This window comes from Delphinapterus leucas, chromosome 1, assembly GCF_059928025.1.
Source record: "Delphinapterus leucas isolate spDelLeu-1000000601 "Yukka" chromosome 1, BTC_Dleu_Yukka2, whole genome shotgun sequence".
In the NCBI taxonomy this organism is placed as follows: domain Eukaryota; kingdom Metazoa; phylum Chordata; class Mammalia; order Artiodactyla; family Monodontidae; genus Delphinapterus; species Delphinapterus leucas.
The window spans coordinates 72,557,192-72,579,318 of NC_143129.1; the positions used below are offsets into that span (position 1 = coordinate 72,557,192).

The 22,127-nt window shown below is 40.4% G+C and overlaps 1 long non-coding RNA gene across 2 annotated transcripts in view; it reads right to left on the reverse strand.

Moving 5' to 3' along the window:
- Positions 1-1,629: 1,629 nt before the first annotated feature.
- The window catches only part of LOC111170406 (uncharacterized), a 36,560-nt gene continuing 16,062 nt past the window's right edge, over positions 1,630-22,127 (reverse strand). Inside the window, exons 2-5 of one of the 2 annotated variants that reach the window (XR_002643443.3) lie at positions 14,438-15,840; positions 8,280-8,330; positions 7,689-7,733; positions 1,655-3,076 (exon numbers count right to left, since the gene is read on the reverse strand). This is a non-coding gene — a long non-coding RNA (uncharacterized LOC111170406). Of the gene's footprint in view, positions 3,077-7,688; positions 7,734-8,279; positions 15,841-22,127 lie in introns of both variants that reach the window. The other variant, XR_016393332.1, reaches the window with a different exon arrangement.

Consider the following 22,127-nt stretch of genomic DNA (forward strand, 5'->3'; position numbering starts at 1 on the left):
CTTTTGGAAGTCAATGCTCCCTAGCTCTTTTATTTCACACACAAAAAAATCTCAAGTCATCAGGTATTAAAAGTATTCTCTTATTACTTGAGAGTAAAGATGAAAGTGAAAATTTTAAGCTGTTGTAGCTGTATCATTTGCAAAATCATATGGCTTTAAAAGCTTGAAAATAACACTTCCATAAAGCCTTCAACTTAAGCTATCTGTGAAAAGAACAAACTACCTAATATCTGATGGTTTTCACTGATCAGAACAGAAATATATTAGGAGGATGGGAAATGTATTCGGTTAAGGAATAACTACATTCAATTTATTCAGCTAGAAAGCTTATGAAGATATAATTATGTGATGATATATGCTTGGAAATATTCTCCATGCTCTGTTAACAGAAATAGAACGTACTAAGTAGTACACTTGGGAGACAATGTCTTGTTTAGCAAGATACGTGAAGATACAGTGAGATGTGCCAGTTATCAATTTATTGCCTCTGATTCAAATCCATCCTTTTTTGACCTGCTTTGGGACACTGGAGCAGGACCCTGTGAACATTTCTCCATTGCCAGCTGTCTCTGTTAATAACAGAGGGCACTTGGAGGGACGCTGCCAGAGAATGGGGCTTCTCTCCCTGCTCCTGGGGTGCTTTCTTTTCCTCCTTCAGTGTGGCTGCAAGTGACATGAGAGAGGCCGGACAGAACGCACCCTCCAGTGAGTTTGCCCAGCGAATTTCTCTGCTGCCCTACAGGTAAGCTGTGGCCGTGCTCTCTCCAACAGGATCTGAACCTCAACCTTGTATGGTGGGTACCCTCTTCCAAAGTCTTTGTTTCCTCTTTGGACATTCCTTCCCTTAACCCTGGAGGTGGTAGCTGCTTCCTGTATTTTCTATTCTTGTGTTCTTTAGTGTCCTCTTTTCCCCCTTTTAGTTAACTGCCTTTTACTACTTAATAATTCTTTATGATAAATTTTCTCTGCTCAAATTACTAGTGTGGTGTCTGACCCCTAACTAGATCCTGACTAATACATGAGATCGGGGGAGGAGGCCAACTGACTGTTTAGACCAGCCTTTCTCAGTCTTCTTACCCTGGAGAAATCCCGGAAATAACTTTCAGGTCTCAAGGAAGCCCTACTGAGAAATTATTAAATCTCTGGCTTACGCCATCAGGAAGGTGTAGATAATAACGGTCAATGCTCTGTTTAGAAGAGAATGATGTTCTCCTGCAGATCTACTTATTTTGGTCCAATTACTACTGTATTTTTTGTGTGGTTCTCCCTCCCCACAAAGGATCACAACCCTACTGAAAGTCATTAGTGTAGATAGAGAAAACTTCCCTAAATTTCCAAAGTTTTTCCTTTGTTTAAATGCCCTTGACTTTTTTTTTTTTTTACCTAACCCAACTTGGCCTAAAAGTCTTATAATAAATTCCTACTGTGTGAGATGCTAATGAGGTGTACTCTGTGGAATAGTTCCTGGAGAAGAGTAGTTTTCCACCTATTTAAAACTAAAAATTACTTTTTAGCCAAACTTTCTTGAAAAAAATAGGGAGTTAAGCTTAGCTTATCTTTTTTTAAATCAATCTTTCTTTTCTTTTCATAATTTTTAAAAATTCATAAGGCAGGCAATGAATTTTGTTGAATAACTGACTTAAGCCAAAATGAGACAATTTTTCTAAAGGTAGGCTTGGTTGATTTAGTTTAAATAAAAGCTATACATTTATTTTAATTAACATCGTCCACAACATGCCATTTTATTAACACTTATTGAATAGTTAAGCTATTAAAATCATAAGCCAAACAATCTGAATAAAAATCTAGTTTAAGATACAAATTTACACAAGAATTTAAAAATACTTTCTTACCGAGTGCCATGATCTGGCTCAAACACAAATGTAGCAGTAACAAAATTATTATATACATGATTGGTTTGTTTGTTTTTTTGTATGAACGTGTTATTTTTGAAACCACAAATGCAGAAAAAATTTTCCTTTTTAAAAAAAATTTTTTTAATTGTAGTTGATTTACAACGTTGTGTTTTGTGTTAGTTTCAGGCGTAAAATTTATTTCTTTAATGTCTAATCTGTGCTAGATTTTTTTTTTTGCTAAACAAATATTTAATTCTCAGTTGAACTTGAGATAAGCATGAATGGATTTCATTTTTAAATGAAATGAGATCATTTTTTGATTTGTGGTGACCTAAATGAGAAGGAAATCTAAAAAAGAGTGGATATATGTATAACTGATTCACTTTGCTGTACAGCAGAAACTAACACAACATTGTAAAGCAACTATACTCCAATAAAAATTAATTAAAAATAAATAAAATAATATCATTTTTGTCCCTCCTCTTGATGCTTGGCATACCAGAAAAAAAATTCTTACCCATGTAAGTAGTTGAATACTGCAGCAAAATGTTTATTGTTTTTCTATGAATGGCAAGATACCCTTATTTTGCCAAAATCCAAAACTTGTCTAGGGGTCAGACAAGTACATCTCATCTTTTGTGTGTAATCAGATTGTGGATCACAAAGTACTTTCTCTTCTCTCAAAGCCAAGCACAGAAGATTCAGGGGGGGAAAAAAATGGTTCCTCACCCAGTCATCCATTTGGATTGGAAAAAAGAAAAAAAACTGTTCAGTGTTTTCTCTAGTACTTCCAGGTCATTTTTAGTAAGACTTGAAACTCGCTGGTTTCTTCTAATCCCAAGCAGCAGTGAAAACAGTGTGAAATTTCCTTTTACAATGTGATTTTTCCAAAGACTCAATTTCCTTTTAAATACAAGAATCTTGTCACCTAAGTCCATATATTTTCTTCAGGGCCTTAAAGAGACTTAATTCACCTTGCTCGTGGGATCAAAAATGTCTGCTAAGAAGGTTAGTTTCTGTAGCCATTCTTCATCTTCAAAGCACCCAGCAAACTCTGGCCTCCTATTTTCTTGAAAGCGTCCTGCAATTCACCTTTCAGCTCAAGCCCCCTGTTGAGAAGTCTTCCTTTGCCAGCTAACAGATATCTGTGTGTAGCAGGAGATATGTTCTTTGTCTGGGTGTTTACTCAGGCTTTTAAACATTTTTGAGTGAACAGGTCTCTGTTTAATAAAATTAAGCATTTTTGTAACATCACCATAAGTTTTTGTATCATCTCCAAGAGTTTTTCAATAGCACCTCTCTTTGAAGAAGGCAGTCTGCTGTGATAACATCAGCATTTTTTTTTTAAACAACAAAGGATGAAACCTCATATGGAACCAGCCATCGATGGGACACCACTAGTTATACTGGCCAAAAGAGTGCCTCCACGATAACTATCTTTTCTAGACACAAAGACACAATATTTCCTGGCCTTTTCCTGTTTTGTTCTACCCTTTGCAGCAGAAAATGTTTTCTTAAATATATCATTAAAAAAATCTTACAAGTGCTACAGCATATTTATTTCTGAAACCTGTTAACTCATCAACCTGGATAAAGAAATTCTCATTCTTCAGTTTTTTACACAAAACCTCTTCAGTATCATGTGACTTGTCATTACTATGTTGATTTGTTGTACTGTTTGAGAGTGGAACCTTCTCAGTTTCTCATACTACATGCGGTAGAACGAATAATAGCCCCCAAAGATATCCCTGGAAACTCTGTATGTTAACTCTGCTCGGCCTTCTTATCACCTTCTCTGTATCAACTCTCCTTCTTGTCTCCCTCTTACAAGAACATGTGATTGCATTTAGGGACCACCATATAATACAAGATAATCTCCTAATCTTAAAATCATCAGTTATGTTTGCAAAGACCCTTTTTCCAAAGTGACATTCACAAGTTCTGGGGAATAGAAGTGGACCTATTTTTAAGAGTCATTATGAGCCTACCAAAATGGTCTAGGACAACTTGGATTACCAGCCTATGTAAAACCCACTAATAATCAGCCTTTACTGTAAAGATGGACTTCTTTTATGTCCTTTATTGCACCAGTGCAGTGAAATTATTCAAATGACTATAATTTTTGTCACTGACCTCAGCAGAACTTTCCACAGGCCTAGGTCTAAACTCTTACTCTTTTATCTTATGACTCATCTTCAAAAATTGTCATGTGATCATTGGTCGTGTTGGTAAAACATAACTGTTAATATAATATAAAATGGAAGGGTATAAAAATATAACTAAATGAGAAAATTGCAAGAAATATGAAAACTTTACAATACAATTGACTTCCAACAGATAATCCATATTTTGCAATGTTTACAACAATAGCAAAGCTGCAGGGAACAGCTGAGTTGTGGCATACCAAAATTCCTTCTTTAGAATGAAAGTTTCCCTGTGATTCTCTATTACGCTAGTAGAGTTTGCTCACCACTTTTAAGGCAGCTGGTGGCTTGGTGGCTTATAAGAGGAGGTTGAGGGGGAGGCAATTTGGAAAGGAGAGGCTGACATCATCAAGCCTACAGTCCTCCCTTCCATGTGGTCAGCACTCACCAATTGCCACATTGAAAACCAAGAATAAGTCAATATAATGAACATGGTCCTACTGTGCGCCAACCAGTGGGACCAAAAGACCTCTTAATGAAATTGCTAGTAGGGCTGTTGGGTCACCATCCCTCACTGTAAACACTAGTACTGAGCAGCACACGACATACAAAAATGATGTTTTCGATCACAATTTCTTGCTGAAGCCACATGTGAAGTTTCCATGGAACCTAGTTGTAAACTCTGATTTAGATTTTTGTGACTACAAGAGTGAAATAAGCCAAGAACACCTGCTTTTTATTTTTCTTTCTTTAAAATACTTATATGTGCTGGGCATTGCTCTACACACTTTATATATTGATACATTAACTAATTTAATCTTCAGATCCACTCCTTAAAGTGGATATACTATTACTGTCTTCATTTTACAGACGAGGAAACTGAGGCATTAAGAAGCTAAGTAACTTGCCCAAAGTTACACAGCTAGCTTATACTGGGCTCCGGTAACACTAATGATAAACCAATTTATTCCAATTTGTGAATGACCAACCCCCTTAAGTCTTCTAGAGATGTAAATATGATTTTCTAATATGTAAATTAAATGAAGAAGTATTTTGAAGTAAAATTATAGATTAAAATATAACATATATAGGGCTTCTCTGGTGGCGCAGTGGTTGAGAGTCCGCCTGCCGATGCAGGGGACACGGGTTCGTGCCCTGGTCCAGGAAGATTCCACATGCCGCGGAGCGGCTGGGCCCGTGAGCCGTGGCCGCTGAGCCTGCGCGTCCGGAGCCTGTACTCAGCAACGGGAGAGGCCACAACAGTGAGAGCCCCATGTACCGCAAAAAATAATAATAAAAATAATAACATATATAGAAATATGTCCAAGTTGTGGGTCTATAGATGAATGAATTTTCACAAAGTAAAAACACCCTTAACTGATGCACTTTGTTATAAAGCAGAAACTAACACACCATTGTAAAGCAATTATACCCCAATAAAGATGTTTAAAAAAAAAACAAAAAACACCCAGGTAAGTGACACCCAGATCAAGAAGATATTTTCACACTCAGTTCATTTGGCAGTCCACTTATCTTCTTCTAGGTCATTCTAGTTCTAAGTCATTCCATTTTTTCAGTCCATGAGTTAGGTAGCCAGGATAGAAGCCACTGGTCTTCATAGTAATGAAACCTACCTCACAGGTCTGTGTATGAAAGCACTTTGTAATCTGTGTGTTCTTTGGAATCTTCTGTGTACCACAAAAGCTTAAACACTTTCTAAAGACTCAGCTCCAAGTTCTCCTCCACCATGAAATTTTCTGTCTTTGATGATGCCATCCTGTCAGGGTCTCCCCTCTTTAATCTTTTGCAGGGCTCTTGCTAATATTATTCCATTGATATTCATTCTATGTCGCTTTTCATATCTATGCTCACATGAATTGCCAGGGAAGGAAGTGTTTCTTATAGCTGATAATAATAGACACTCAAGAAATATCTGTGGGCTTGTCCGTTATATATTCACCACCCCCTTTGCTTTGGGTATACAGGGAGGGAATGAGTGCTGTTATGGACTGGATGATTGTGTCCCCCCAAAATTCATACGTTGAAACCCTAACCCCCAGTGTGTTGTATTAGGAGACAGGACCTTTAGGAAATAATTAGGATTAGATGATGTCATAAGGATAGAGCCCTCATGCATGAGATTAGTGCCCTTATAAGAGTCACAAAAGCTTGCTTCCTGTGCTCTGCTCTCCACCATGTGAGGATACACCAAGAACCTGGCAGTCTACAACCCAGAAGAGGGCTCTCACCAAAACCTGACCACGCTGGCACACTGATCTCAGACATCCAGCCTCCAGAACTGGAAGAAATAAATTCCTGGTGTTTATAAGCCATCCAGTTTATGGTATTTCATTACAGAAGCATGACTTGACTAAGACAGATGTCAGGAAGGACTGGGACACCAAACAGATGTTTGCATGAGGTTTATAGAACAAGATTATTGACTGGACTAAAATTTCAGGACCCACTGGTGACTTCTGCCTGACATTTTCCATGTGCGATAAGTTACAGTCTCAGAAGTTACCAAGCAGTGATGGACTGTATGGGAGCTTTTCTTTCTCTCTTTTTTTAAAATTATAATTGACATATGACATTATATTAGCTTCAGATGTACAGTGCAATGATTCAACATTTGTATATATTGAGAAATGATCACCACAATGTCTAGTTAACATCTGTCAACACACATAGTTACAAAAAAAATTTTTCTCTTCCTTGTGAGGGAGATATTTTTAATCTGAATAAATATCTGTTTTGTCCTGGTTAAAATGTTAAAATGCACTTCAAAGTGACCACTGCTTTAAAGGTGTTAACCATGGATGAATATTGTGTGACAACAGTGTAAGCTGCAATATATAGTAAAAATGTTTTGTTTATTATTATTAAAATTATAATTTGATTGTTATTAACAAGTTTGCCATTGGGATCTGGCCAAGACTAACTTTCCAGTGTTCAATTTAATGGTATTGCCATTCTTAACTGAGCAGCCTTAGAAATTTTGTTTTTTTTCTAATTGAGGTATAGTTGTTTTACAATGTTGTGTTAGTTTCCACTGTACAGCAAAGTGAAGTAGAGTTCCCTGTGCTATACAGCAGGTTCCTATTAGTTATCTATTTTATACATATTAGGGTATACATGTCAATTCCAATCTCCCAAGTCAGCCCACCCCCTTTTCCCCCGGCTTGGTGTCCATATGTTTTTTCTCTACGTCTGTGTCTCTATTTCTGCCTTGCAAACTGGTTCATCTGTACCATTTTCTAGATTCCACATATATGCGTTAATATACAATATTTGTTTTTCTCTTTCTGACTTACTTCAATCTGTATGACAGTCTCTAGGTCCATCCACATCTCTACAAATGACCCAATTTTGTTCCTTTTTATGAACAGCCTTAGAGTTTGACACGGACTATGAGTTTGCTAGAGCAGAACAACTATGAAATTATTATAGCTCCATTTATTTAGCTATTTTTTCATTCACTATATATAAATCATTGTATTAGCTGTTGGGCAAAAGGGAGAAACCAACATGGGGAGAGAAGAAATAATCTTTATACTAAAACCAGAAGAAGCACAGTTCAAGAAAGGAAATTTATGTCTCACTCATGAACATAATTGCACATATCCTAAATAAGATATTGGCAAAATTATACTGAATGAAAAAAAGCCTTACAAAAATGCATACTTACCTTACGATTCCATTTATAGAAAATTGTTGAGCAGTCAAAACTAATCTATAGTAAAAAAAGAAAGATCAGAATAGTGATTGTCTCTGGTGGCCATGGGGGCAGGAATTAACTGAGATGGGACACAAGTAAACTCTTAGGGATGATGGTTAAGTTCTATATATTTTTTTAAAATATTTATTTATTTCTTTGGCTGCACCTTGTCTTAGTTGTGGCACGTGGGATCTTTAGTTGTGGCATGCATGCAGGATCTAGCTCCCTGGCCAGGGATCGAACCCAGGCCCCCCTGCATTGGGAGCACAGAGTCTTAGCCACTGGACCACCAGGGAAGTCCAGTAAAGTTCTATATTTTGATAGGAGTTTGGGTTTCAGAGGTATATGTATTTAGAGTTGAGGTCATTCAAGGATGCTGAAGCCATGCACATCAAATATGTTGTAAAATCATTCATGTGGTATAATGCAGAAAATGTACTGAAAGAGGGTGAGACTCCACTCATGCATTCAGTGAACTTTTATTGAATACCTGCTCTGTGCAATATCCTGTATTAGGTGTTACGGATTTAAAAAAAAAAAGTAGTACAGTAGAGTTCTTACCTTTGAGAAGTAGTTCTTAAACTGGAGGTTCTCAGCAGATGCCTTGGGAAGCTAAAAAAATCATAGAATCAGACTGAGTATAAGCACAGCATAAATACAGTTATTAAAGAAACAGAAGCTGGATTGTAAAGTGTTAAAGAGAGGAAGAAATGGATACAGTGGGTGTAGAATATATGTGAATGGTTTGGCTGAACATTCTCAATTCACGGAGTTTCACAGTAGCACTGCTCAGATGATACATCTTGCAAGTTTCTTGTGAGTTTGGGTAATAAGATATGAGTGGTTTGTGTTTTGAGCTTTTTCTGCGAATATAACTCCTTTTAGTGAGTATCAAAAATGTATTCTAGGGGCTTCCCTGGTGGCGCAGTGGTTGGGAGTCCGCCTGCCGATGCAGGGGATGCGGGTTCGTGCCCCAGTCTGGGAAGATCCCACATGCCGCGGAGCGGCTGGGCCCGTGAGTCATGACCACTGAGCCTGCGTGTCCGGAGCCTGTGCTCCGCAACGGGAGAGGCCACAACAGTGAGAGGCCCACGTACCGCAAAAAAAAAGTATTCTACCACTGCACTCTGCAAATCCATGTCCTCTTTGCTCTCAGGAGGACCACTGTGAAAAAGGTGTCAAAAAAAAAAAGGTGTCTGGATAATCCACTCATTCATTCTTTCATTCATTCATTCCACATACATGTATGATACACCCATAGAACAGACACTATTCTAGGACTTGGGATATTATCAGTGAACAAAATAAAGATCCCTGACTTTTTGTTCAGCTTACGTTTTACCCCACTCAGACAATAACAATGAACTTAATAAATAAATTAGTAAATTACATAGTACATGTGAAAGCTATAAGTGCAATGGTAAAAATGAAAAAGAAAAAGCAGAGTAAGGAGAACCAAGAGTTCATGGAGGTGGTATGCAGGAAGCTGCAGTTTTGAAGAAAGCAGTAAGGGTTGGCCTCAGTGAGAAGATGACATTTGAACAAAGACTTGGAGGAAGTGAGAGAATTATCCGTGTGAATGAGGAAGGAGCAGTCCAGCAATGAGAAGAGTCAGTACAAAGGCTTTGGTTCAGAGGCGTGCCTGGTGTGTTTAGGAGTGATTAGGAGGCCAGTGTGGCTGAAGCAGAGTGAGCATGAGGCAGAGGAGGAGGTGAGGCCAGAGAGATGAGGTGTAGGGGAACAGGTCATGCAGACTCTGTAGCCCAGTAGGGTCCTTGATGTTTACTGTGAGTGAAAGGAAAAACCATTTGCAAAATTTTGAGCAACAGAAAGACATGAATCTGACTAAACTTTTAAAAGATCACTTTGATGAGTGTATTGAGAATAGGCTGAAAATGGGCAAAACAAGAAGCAGAAAGATAGTAGGAGGCTATCGCAGTAATCCAGTGATGGATCCAAATTTATCCTCCAGCCTGGTACCAATGCCCATTAGAGACACTCAAAGGGCAGGCAGAGAGGCAGAGACATTATCACTGAAGGACATGGTGAAAGAAATAAGCACAAATCTGGGAGGGGGCCTTTACCACTAGCACTTGTAAGTGGATTAGTTTACCTGGAGAGTTACCCAACTAGAGAAATAACTGCTCCTGGGAGCGATACCCAGTACAGGTCTTATACCGAACTGTGAAAATACAAGATCTGAGGACCAGCAAGGCAGCACTGGGTAGCCTGGCCAGGGCTAGGAAAACTAGGCAAGGGGAGCCTACAAAGTGAGGGGAAACAGTGATGTTGAGGGCAAGCTTCATTCATTCAAGAGAATAATATGTTCTAGGAATTCTACTAGGCAGTAGAGAGAGAAACAGAGAAGACATAGACCCTGCCTTCTAGGAGCTCACAATCTTGTTGAGGAGAAAAAGAAAACAAATAATTGCAAAAAAAGTGAGCAATATTTGAAGTGTGAACTAGGTACAGTTATAGCCACAGAGGAGTCATTGGTCAAACTTGTCCAAGAGGAGTCATTGGTCAAACTTGTCCAAGAGATCAAGGAAGGCTTCATATGGGAGAAGGTATTTAAGTTTGATCTTGAAGGTATGTCTGTCAGTTAAGCAAAGGAGACTGGTATTCCAGGAAGTGGAAAATATATGGCATAAATATCGACATGGATGTAAATGTAAATATATAAAAATGGGGTCATTTGAAAGACCATGTTCTCTTTGGGGAAGTGCAGGTAGTTCCATATGGCTGGATCTTATGTACGCAAAGAAAAGCAGAAGGGAAATAGCCCTGAGAGACATGCAGAGGCCAAAACTCAAAAGCCCTTTTCAGATGGGCTAAGGAATTTGCATCCTACCTACGCTAATGATCTCATGATTTTCTACTCAATATCAAATTTGCACCACCTCCATCGTGTGCCATCCAAATGGCATGAATATTGACCCCTGTCTCTGGGAGCAGGTCATGAATACTCTAAGCTATTTTAATAACTCCATACACCTTGCCAGTGGTTGGTTCAGAATCTCTAGACCAATCCGTGGATGGATTCCCTTAACCAGAGAGACAGGTTCAGGAGTTGTACACATGATGAAATATGTTCTAATGTAATTTGAATTTGCTGAAACCTTCTGGGTAAAGTTTTCTCTCTCCTAAGAAAGGAAGAGGCAGTGTTTTTCTCTCTCCATGAACATCATATTGTAACTGTGAGTAACAAAACTGCTGCAGTCACCTTGCAACCAGCCTGAAGAACAAAATTCACAGTGGGAAAGGCAGACATAAGAGAACTGCAGGGAAACAGTACTGGAACCACCAGAGTAAGTCAACACTGAAGTCTGCCTTCCCTCTGAAGTTCATGTTACATGAGCCAACATTCCCTATTGAATTTCCTTATTGAATCAACTTGAGATAAGTTTTCTGTTATATGCAACGTAAACCATCCTAACTCATACATTCCAGTAGGAAAATAAATATCATTTTTTAATTTCAGAACGATCATGCTGGTGATTTGGAAGGGGTAAAACTAGAGGCATGGCTTAGCAGAGAGATAATTGAACCACTCAGAAAAGATGATGAGAGTGTACATTTAAGTTATGTCATGCATATGGATGGCAAGGAATGGATACAAGACTATTTAGGTGGAAAGAACATGATTAATCACTGGATGTAGGGATAAATGAGAAGGAATTTTGAATAATCTCCAGCTTTGGGGAGACTAGCTCGATAGTAGTAACATTTAGAGAGAGAAGAAAACTAGGGAAATAAAATATTAATGGAATGGAATTCCTTCTTAATCTGAATAACAGGGGTAACCATGCCCACTTCCTACTATTGTTGGGAGTATTTATTGAGTTAGCACACAAAGCACCTGGAATATAGGAGATGCTCAATAAATAACAATAATGTTATCCATTACCTGTATTCCTCCTCCTATTGAAAAAAGTCTTTCCATCTTTCAAGATCAATATCTCAAATGCCACTCCTTTGTGAAATATTTTCTGCTCTTACAAATTAGATGCAGTATTTTGTATCATGCCACCCTTCCTGATCCCATCCATGCCCCCATCCTATTCATGAGACAGCTCCATCAACTGTACCATTTTATCTTGACACCTACTGCAGCTTTACACATATGATATACACATGCCAGCTTCTCAGGATGCTCCTAACTCCTTCTGCTCTCCAGGAGAAAGTTCTTGGGGATTTGTAGAAATCTTGGGGATGCTTCCCCAGCTCATTAAATTAAAGGATCGAGGAAATTCTATCTAAATTTCAAGTGCTAGAGAGAGCTTCAGTACAACCTGGAGTTACCCCTGGGTTAGTCAATGAGGCAACTGAACTGTCTCTGAGGGCCCAGGCAAAAAAAAAAAGGTTTTATACTTGGGAGATGCTATATTTTACTTGGGAGAAAGTCTCCTATTCCCCTGTTGTTAATGTACATTCCAGTATCTCAATTCATCAGGGGAACTATGGGACAATTCAGAAGACAGACTGGTGAAGGAGATGAGTAGTACAACAATGAGATATGTGTGTCAAGGAAATGCCTGAAACAGGCCCAGCGAGGGGATCCAGGACAGGAGAGGAGAAAGAACGGTTGCTGATGGCAAACTTCGCTAAGCACCTACTGTGTATATGGAACTATGCTAGCTGGGCATCAGGGGATATGAAGATAAATTTGGTCTTGAGGCATTCAAAACTTAGGAAGGGAGAAAGACAAAAAGGAGATTAACTTGAAAACAGTAAGAAAAGTACCACAAAAGTAATTGTGGTATGAAATGGGAGTGACATGAAATAGAGGGGAACGCATTTTTTTTTTGAGTGTAGAACTGAAGTGAGTTTTTTATTTGTTTCAATCAAGCATATGATAGAGTGATTAACCATTCTATCAAGCATATGATAGAATGAATGCAAATTAATGTGCTCAGATACACCTTAAGATGTGAAAGAAACCCAACCCAACTCGTCCACTGATGGATGAGTGAAAACACAAAATGTGATATATATGATACACACACACACACACACACACACACACACACACACAAAGTAGAACATTATTCAGCCTTAAAAAGAAGGAAATTCACCAACTTGGATGAACCTTGAGGACTCTATGCTAAATGAAATAAGCCAGTCACAAAAGAGCAAATAGTATATCATTTCACTTATCTGTAGCATGTAGAGTAGTTAAATTTATAGAGACAGAAAGTAGAATGGCGGTGGCCAGGGACTCAGGTGGGAGGGGGGATGGAGAGTTACTGTTTAAGGGGTACAATTTCTGTTTTGCAAAATAAAGAGTTCTGTGAATGTATGAGGATGATGGAACACAACACCATGAATGTACTTATTGCCACTGAACCATATACTTAAACATGGTGAAGATGGTAAATTGTAAGTATTTTACCACAATAAAAAATTATTAAGGACATTTTTTAAAAGTGTTCTCTGAAAGATCCCTAATCCCCTACAGTAGATTAGGTCCCTCATCGTACAATCTTGTTCTGCACCACAGTTCCTCCAGCATATTACTTATCACACCCCATTGGAATTTCTGTTGAATTGGTCACCATCCAATACTAAAGTTTAGCTTTTTAAGAGAAACATTATTTTCGTATGTTTTAGCCACCAAAATCAACTTCCTCTTTGGGCATACGTTTAGATGACTTATCAAACTCTCTTTCACTTAAGTATGGCTATATAATTATGTTGTCTTTAATGAAATTTGGTCCAAAATAATGTGTGCCACTTCCAGGCTTGGTCCTAGGAATCTCCCAGGTGTGGCCTCAGTGCTCACTTTCCCCAGATTGCAGTATTGATGCCAAGGGTGCCATGGGGAGCAGTGTGTTGAAGATGCAATGTCAGCAGGGGTCCCTGAAAGACCATGTGGAAACAAGTTGGTCAGCTGGTGTGAACTTCCATCCAGGACTTTTATGTTAGCAAGACATAAAATCTACTGTGTATGTTACTAAAACTTTAGGAGTCTATTTGCTGCTGCATCTTAGACTACCTTACTAATCCACTAAGTCACTCAACCTATCTAACTTCATCACTTATAGCTGTATGAGTTGGACAAAGTTACTCAGTCCCTCTTAGGGTCATCTTCTTTTTTTGTTCTAATTGAAGTATAGTTGATTTACAATGTTGTATTAGTTTCTGGTGTACACCATAACATATTATAGCACTTACCTATAGTTGGAGCTTATTGATGATTATGATTTTACTCCAGTGGGCTAGCACGGCCCTGACTAGCCCCTCTTCTCTCATCTCCAACCATCAGCATTCTTGAAAGTTCACTTAAAATGCCCTATACTTTAGAAATTTCAGTCCTCAAATCTGTATGTGCCTCTATAGGAAACTCTGCCTTTGTATTACAGCTACAGTATTTTAAGAATTCTAAGACACCATTTATTTTTAAATGCAGGATCACTTTAATAAAAGCCCTTCAAGAGAAAAGCACCCTATCTCTTTTAGTTATACACACTAATATTTTGACTCACCTTGATTTCCGAAACCTTAAATTATGGGGGAAAATTCTTCTTAGAATAGATGACATAGGGTTTTTATGAAGTTTATTTTATCCTTTCTCGCTCAAACTTCCTCATTCTCATGCAATGTGCACGCACGTGGGTTCACACATGACAAGATATGAATGGGATAAAAATCCCATTGACCTTTGACAATCTATAGTACCACACCTTGAAAGGACTACACGTCAGTAAATGTGACTTAACTGAGCCATGGAGGAGTGATGGTCTCATCTAGGAAACAGGCTGGCTCTCCTTGGGGCACTAGCAGTTTTCATTGCCCTGAGGTGACATAAAAGGTTTTCTGAGCACCTGTGTCTGGATGTACCAAGTTCCTAGTACCCCCAGGAATATAAGGAGAAGAAGCCCCTTCCCTAGGAAGATCCATGTCACTGGGAAGAAAGTGCCTGCAGCTGCCTCAGAACCTGAAAGAGAGAAAGTAGAGTGAGAGGGATCAGAGCATGTGTGTATAAGTGGAAGGGGTGTTGTTGGTAGGTGCTGAGAGCTGGCATCTACTCCCTCCAGCTCTTTCTAAAGATTCTCAAAGCATTTCCCAGAAGCCCTAGAAAGGCTAGAAGGGGTCAGTTACCTGCACAAAGCTGCCTAACAAGGTTGAGGCTAGAGATACTCTTGCTAACAGGATTCATAGGTGTGCAGGTCTAGGCCCAATTCAGTCACAAGAGTTCTGGGAGTCACTGAGGACTGATCCTTCCTGGGGCAGAATGGCCCTTGGTCCCATTGGTGTCCACCCATACATGGTGTTCTCTCCTCCTGCCTCCACAGAACATCTCAAGGTGACATTACAGGTGCTGTGCTCACAGATGAAGGAATCCACTTGAACTTGAGGCCTTGGCAGTCACTCTGCCTGAAGCAATAGTTTTAAAAGATAAAAATAGCAATAAGGGGCCTTACTAGGCCATCCCAGGAGGAGAGGACACAGGGAATAAATGGGAGAGAACATAGCAAGGAATCCACAACCCTTTGGAGAAAAGATTTCTGACTCTTCCAATTCCAGCCCTTAAGGGGCTGAATGGAGGAAGAAGCAAGTTGTGTGATGCTTTTTAACCAGCCACAACCAGGGCCATCAGCCAGACTTTGCTGACAACTGAAGAGGACAAAAAAGAATAAGAAAAGGGACAAGAAAGATCTACCTAAGAGAGATTCTGGACACCCCAAAAGAGTGAAACCAAGGGACAATCTACCAGGGGCCATCTAGCCCCCAACCCCCCACGGCATAGAAGATGGCTTTATTCACCCTGACCAGTAGGGAATTGGTCCTCTATGCCCTGACACACTGAAGATCCTCAGATCATGATTGGTAAACAGTGAAGAGGTCGGTGTGCTTATCACGACTCTGTAAGGTCCTGTGCCTGCCATCGTCAGGTTGCTGAGCAGCAAGGAGTAGGACTCGGTGACATTCAATCGATCTTTCTGCTTTGGGTCAGTCACCTGGTTTAGCGTTTCATTTGGTTCTGTGAAGACGATAGATTTTCCATCATGAAGCCAGGTGATGGACGTGATCTTCTCTTCCACAGGCAACTTCAGGGTGAGAGTTACAGACTCCCCCAGGACCCCGTTCACAATCAATGGGGTTGAGCTGATTTGTGAAACTGTGAACACAAGGAAGGAAATGACTATAAAAACTGGCCCTGATACCCTCCCTTTTCCCTAAGTCTCCCAGTCAGTCATAGCCCTACCAGGTTATGTGAATGTGAGACCTAGCAGTGGTGCTTTGGCTGGAGATGGAATTGAGCAATGCTTACTCTCCTTCCTGCTGGGATCATGTTCTCCAACCTGGGGATTGGGTTCCTACTGAGGGCTATTGGCCCTGGAAGCTTAGAAGGGAGATGGCAGGGGAAGTCAGGGCCCAGCCTTACCCTGCCCAGCCCCTCTTTTTCCTTATCCCTAAATTTTAACTCTCATGACTTCCTATTTATGAAATACTCTCCCACGCCGCAGCTGGGGTTTTGATATTGCTGTAGTTCTGGTGGCTCGGTGGTGTATGGTATAACGATCTCTAGATGACAGTCTCTAGAGGATCCTGCCTCTTCCCGTGCAGTTTTGGAGAAGCCTGTTGATTTCTCCAGGCATCTTCTCTTTTATAAAATAATGGAGATAAAATGTAAAGCCTTTCAACTCCGACATTCACAATGTCATGATTCTATGTACCCCCAACATTCTCTTTTCCTCCTCCTTCTTTCTCTCCTTCACTATTTAATAGGTCTTTCTCTCTCATGTCCTTGAGTCATTCACCCGCTTTTTTCTGCCTGGTCTCCCAATCTCTCTGACAAGGGGCTCTCAATTCTGGGAAAGTCCTTCCCAGGCAGCGCCCATGTGGACCCTCTGCCCCTTGGAAGGTCAAGCTACAGGGGAGGAGCCTCTGACCCATTCACCTGGAGACTGGAGAAGCAGGGGGGAAGAGGAGAAGCTGAGCAGGTCTCATGCTGGCAGGACTGAGCTGATTTGCCCTGAAGATCTCAAGGAAATAAGAGGAAGGCACAAGAGAACAGGAAGTTCTGTTTCACAGCACAGATAACACAATGAGATGCTGTTAGTTCCCACGCGCATTATCTTTGCTAAGCACATCCCTAGCACATCCCTTGATTGGCCCTGACATCTGCCTCAGATTCTGTCCTTAAAGTCAGGAAGAGTGCACAAATATGAAGATGGCACTTTAGAGAACCTGATATGCTTTAACAAATGGTTTCGATGGGATTGTTAAGCTATTTTAAAAGTTAAGTTCTCCTCTTACCCCCATTTTAAAGACAATCCTAGATATCATGCCATCATCTTCGTATTTCAACGTATGTTTTAAAATATACATACATTTCTTACATAATCTCCATGCCATTATCACAACTAAAAAAATGAAAATAATTCATTGGTATTATATAATATCTAGTCTGTATTCCGAGTTCTCCCAATGGCAGGAAACTATTTGTAGTTGGTTTTGCTTTAATCGGAATCTAAACAAGATCCTTGTGTTGCATTTTGTTATTGGACCTCATAAATATCTTCTAATCTACAGAAGTCAGTGCCCCTCTCCTCCTTTTCTTTTTTTTTTTTTTTTTTTGAGGGAGATTTCTCTCTTTCACTCTTTCTCTTTTTGTGGGGTTTTTTTTTTTTTTTTTTTTTTTTGCGGTACGCGGGCCTCTCACTGTTGTGGCCTCTCCCGTTGCGGAGCACAGGCTCCAGACACGCAGGCCCAGCGGCCATGGCTCACGGGCCCAGCCGCTCTGCGGCATGTGGGATCTTCCCGGACCGGGGCACGAACCCGTGTCCCCTGCATCGGCAGGTGGAGTCTCAACCACTGTGCCACCAGGGAAGCCCCACTCTTTCTCTTTTAAGTACCATTATAAACTCATGAATTTTTGTATATGCAATGTGTGTCAACTGCAATTATTACTTTGATGCTTAAATTTTCTCATCTTTGGTCAATGTGAGACCCTCCTTGCTGGTTCCTTTGTTATTTTGACATGGCTGCATTAGGCTTTTTTTTTTTTTTTAATTCTTTTTAAACATTGTTTTTTTAAAAAAATTATTTTATTTATTTATTTATTTTTGGCTGCATTGAGTCTTCGTTGCTGCACGCGGGCTTTCTCTAGTTGTGGCAAGAGGGGGCTACTCTTTGTTGTGGTGCACAGGCTTCTCATTGCGGTGGCTTCTCTTGTTGCAGAGCACAGGCTCTAGGCACACAGGCTTCAGTTGTTGTGGCATGTGGGCTCAGTAGTTGTGGCTCTCGGGCATAGTTTCTCCAAGGCATGTGGGATCTTCCCGGACCAGGGCTCAAACTGGTGTCCCCCAGTGCATTGGCAGGCGGATTCCTAACCACTGCGCCACCAGGGAAGTCTGCATTAGGCTTTTATAATTTCTTTGAATTCTTACACAAGAAGGTATTCCAGGCTCAACTTGTTCATAAACTTCCACAGACATGAAAGCAGCCATTCCTCAAAAGATCCCTTATTCCTTTAATGGGGGAATGCCACTTAGACACCACAATTTTGTCTCTAAGCATACTCATTGGTATTGGGTTGTCATTGCTTACAGACTTTTTCAGTGGACGGAATTAGGAAATACATATTCTTTAAAGAAAAAATGGAACAAAAATTTGTATTCTTCCATTTTCTATTTAAATTCTTTGATTTTACACATATCTCTTTCTTTCACAAGAAAACGTCTTGGTTCCTAACAGCACTAATGTAAAAATGTGTTTGTTTTATCCTGGAAAAAATATATACAGTTTTAAGATAGTAATAATATCAGAATTGTTAATAGCAACAATAAACACTGAATGAGTTTAACATTTCTTTGTATGTTTATTCATCCCGTAACCAAGCAGGCCTTCTCAGACTAGACCCCCACCCATGTCCTCTGCCTGCCTTTTATCTGTAGTAAAACTTTAGTTAAAGAACAAATTTCATCAGAAAAGTGAGAAAACACAGAAAGAAAGAAAAACAGTCAAGCAAGACAAAATAATAATACTCTAGCCATTAAATAAAGTCAAGGACCTTTAGTTCTTCCTCAAGGACTATAGATAATATTCTGAGCCATGCCCTCTGAGCTGTTTTGCAGATACTGAAACCCCCATCAGGTGGAAGAAGTTAACTGTGTGCTGCCCACAAGCACGTAGACCCCAGACTCGTTGGAACCAGATGTTGATGATGCTGACTCCCGATTACCTCACCACCAACCAATCAGAAGAATGTCCGTGAGCTAATCACGCCCTGCTCCTTGAAGACTCCTCGTTACCTCCTCCAGGGTGGGTCACACAGTCTTGAGGGCATTAGCTCACTGTGGTCCCCTTTGCCTGGCAAAGCAATAAAAGCTACTCTTCACCCAAAACTCCACATCTCCACGTTTCTATTTGGCACTGGTGAACAGAGGCCAAGTGTCGGCAACAATCCTTAGATATCTTCCACACAGAATGTACAATGAAAATATTAGGGCTGGCTTTCTGCAATCAAATCAGCTTGGGATACAAGAGGAGTCCCCATGGATCTGCCTTATTACCACGGCCCTCTGTCCAAGTGAGACTGTGAGACCTTGCTGCTCAAGGAAGGGGTGGACGGCAACTTTTTGTTAAGAGACGGTGAGTCTATGCCCGGAGTCCTGTGCCTCTGTGTCTCGTGAGTAGCCTCATCTTCCACACATTTGGAACCTTATGCTAAATGTAGGACTGATAACCAAGTAGAAAAGAAATTCTACTTCACTGACTTCGCAGCCCCAATGAGCAGAATGAGAAATAGTTAGACTGCCAGGAGGGGATGGAAGGAACGTGTCTGTCCAAGCTCCTCCACCTGCCCTTCTCTCCCTGGTGCAAATGCCATACAAGCAATGAGCACACTCTGTGAAGCAGCAGAAATGGGGCTGGTGAGGAGAAGAGTGCAGGCAGCATGGGAGCGGAGCGGGGAGGCAGAGAAGGTAGCCATGTGAGAAAGGTCCTTTCCTCCAGATGTCTATTTATTTATTATGGAAAAGGCTGGAGACCCTTTATGAAATTTCAACCTGAAAGACCAATTATTACATGCATTCTGCCACCTCTGCTTGCAATATTTAAAACACTAATAATATTTCACATTTTATTTAGATTTATAAAAGGCTTTAACATTTATCATTTGCTCTTGTCTCTCTCTGGGTCCACTAAGGTAAGTATAAATAATCGCTATTATTTAGATGAATAAGCAAGGCCCAAATTCCTCAAATGACTTGCTCTTGCTAAAAGTCATCTGATATCAGGCCAAAATGCCAGAACTATCCTACCAAAGTGATTACTTAAAGACTAGTATAGAAAGCAATGCTGAGTGAATAATCACTTTAGTCTCCCAATAAAGTATGGACCACTGAAAATTTTCACATTTTACCTACTATAGAATTAAAATCAAGTCAGTCAAACATAAGGAGAAGATATATATTTCTCTCTGGGGATACAGAGATGAGACAGGTAGCCATAATTTGTTCTGGGTCTATTGGAGAAAAGTGAGTTTAAGCAATTATTTATAATATTGTATCTTATCATAGACTTAGAATTTCCAACTCTTGCCCATCTTCCTGTGCCAACCTTGAAACCTCTGGCCTTCTGCGACCAGTTCTTACCTGGACCACCACATATATGCCAGGCCAGGCAATGAATTACCACCTTCACCAAGCCTCTACTTCTATTACTAACTAGGGTCCCAGCCTGGTTCTGCAGTGAAGCAATTTTATTATTTGGGACTTCCTATTCTTTGTTTTTCTTCTGTGACCCAGTTCTTCTTCCCTTTTCTATTTTTAAATTTATTTGTTTATTTCTGGCTGCGTTGGGTCTTCATTGCTGTGGGCTTTCTCTGGTTGTGGCGAGCGGGGCTCCTCTTCGTTGTGCTGCACGGGCTTCTTATTGTGGTGGCTTCTCTTTGTTGCAGAGCACGGGCTCCAGGCGCCCGGTCTTCAGGAGTTGTGGCCCAAGGGCTTAGTTGCTCCATGGCATGTGGGATCTTCCTGGACCAGAGCTCGAACCCGTGTCCCCTGCATGGGCAGGTGTATTCTTAACCACTGCGCCACCAGGGAAGTCCTTCCCTTTTCTTATATACCTTTCCACTGAGCCTTCTGGGCTCCTTATTTCATAGTCAACAAATTTCCATGTATCTTTCATCTAATTGCAGGATGTTCACTTTATTAGTTATCCATAACTGGAATCAGGCTGGCTATCGACACCATTCTCACCTGCTTCCGGGGCATCCCACAGCATGTGGAGCAATCGAAGATCCTTAGCAGGTCCTATGAGGACCTGCCATTGTCTGATTTGTCTCTTGAGCCTCATTCTTACACCTCTTTGCCTTGCAGCTAACGCCCCAACAAGCTTAAAATGCCTACATCTTTCCCTGTGCTGTGTTCTCTCATCTACATTCCTGGCTCCTGCTATGCTATCTGTCTGGAATGCTCTTCCTCCCACCCCTTATTTCTCCTTCCCCTAATAGGGTAACTCTTAATCATTCTTTAAGGATTAGCTAAAAATAATTAAAATAGAAGCTAACATTTATTGAGGGCTTACTAAGTGCCAAGCACATGAATGTTCTCCTCAAATCCTTTCAGCCCTCAAATGTGGTAGGTTTTATTATTTTTCTCATTTTCTAAATGAGGAAAGTAAGTCTTTAAGAGTACTGGGACCTATCCTGCCCCTAGGTTCATCAGAACCTTTTTTTTTTAGATTCCATATATACGTGTTAGCAGACGGTATTTGTTTTTCTCTTTCTGACTTACTTCACTCTGTATGACAGACTCTAGGTCCATCCACCTCACTACAAATAGCTCAATTCCATTTCTTTTTATGGCCGAGTAATATTCCATTGTATATATGTGCCACATCTTCTTTATCCATTCATCTGTTGATGGACACTTAGGTAGAGAATAGACTTGAGGACACGGGGAAGGGGAAGGGGAAGCTGGGACGAAGTGAGAGAGTAGCATTGACGTATATACACTACCAAATGTAAAACAGATAGCTAGTGGGAAGGTGCTGCATAGCACAGGGAGATCAGCTTGGTGCTTTGTTACCACCTAGAGGGGTGGGATAGGGATGGTGGGAGGGAGGCGCAAGAGGGAGGGCATATGGGGATGTATGTATACATATAACTGTTTTACTTTGTTATACAGCAGAAACTAACACAACATTGTAAAGCAATTATACTCCAATAAAGATGTCAAAAAAAGAAAAAAGCACTGGACCTCTTTCTCCAGGAGGATCCCACCCACCAAACAGGTTCCCATATTATCCTATGCATATTTTGTTTGTTTATTGTTTTTTGTTTTTTGCGGTATGCGGGCCTCTCACTGTTGTGGCCTCTCCCGTTGCGGAGCACAGGCTCCGGACGCGCATGCTCAGCGGCCATGGCTCATGGGCCTAGCCACTCCGCGGCATGTG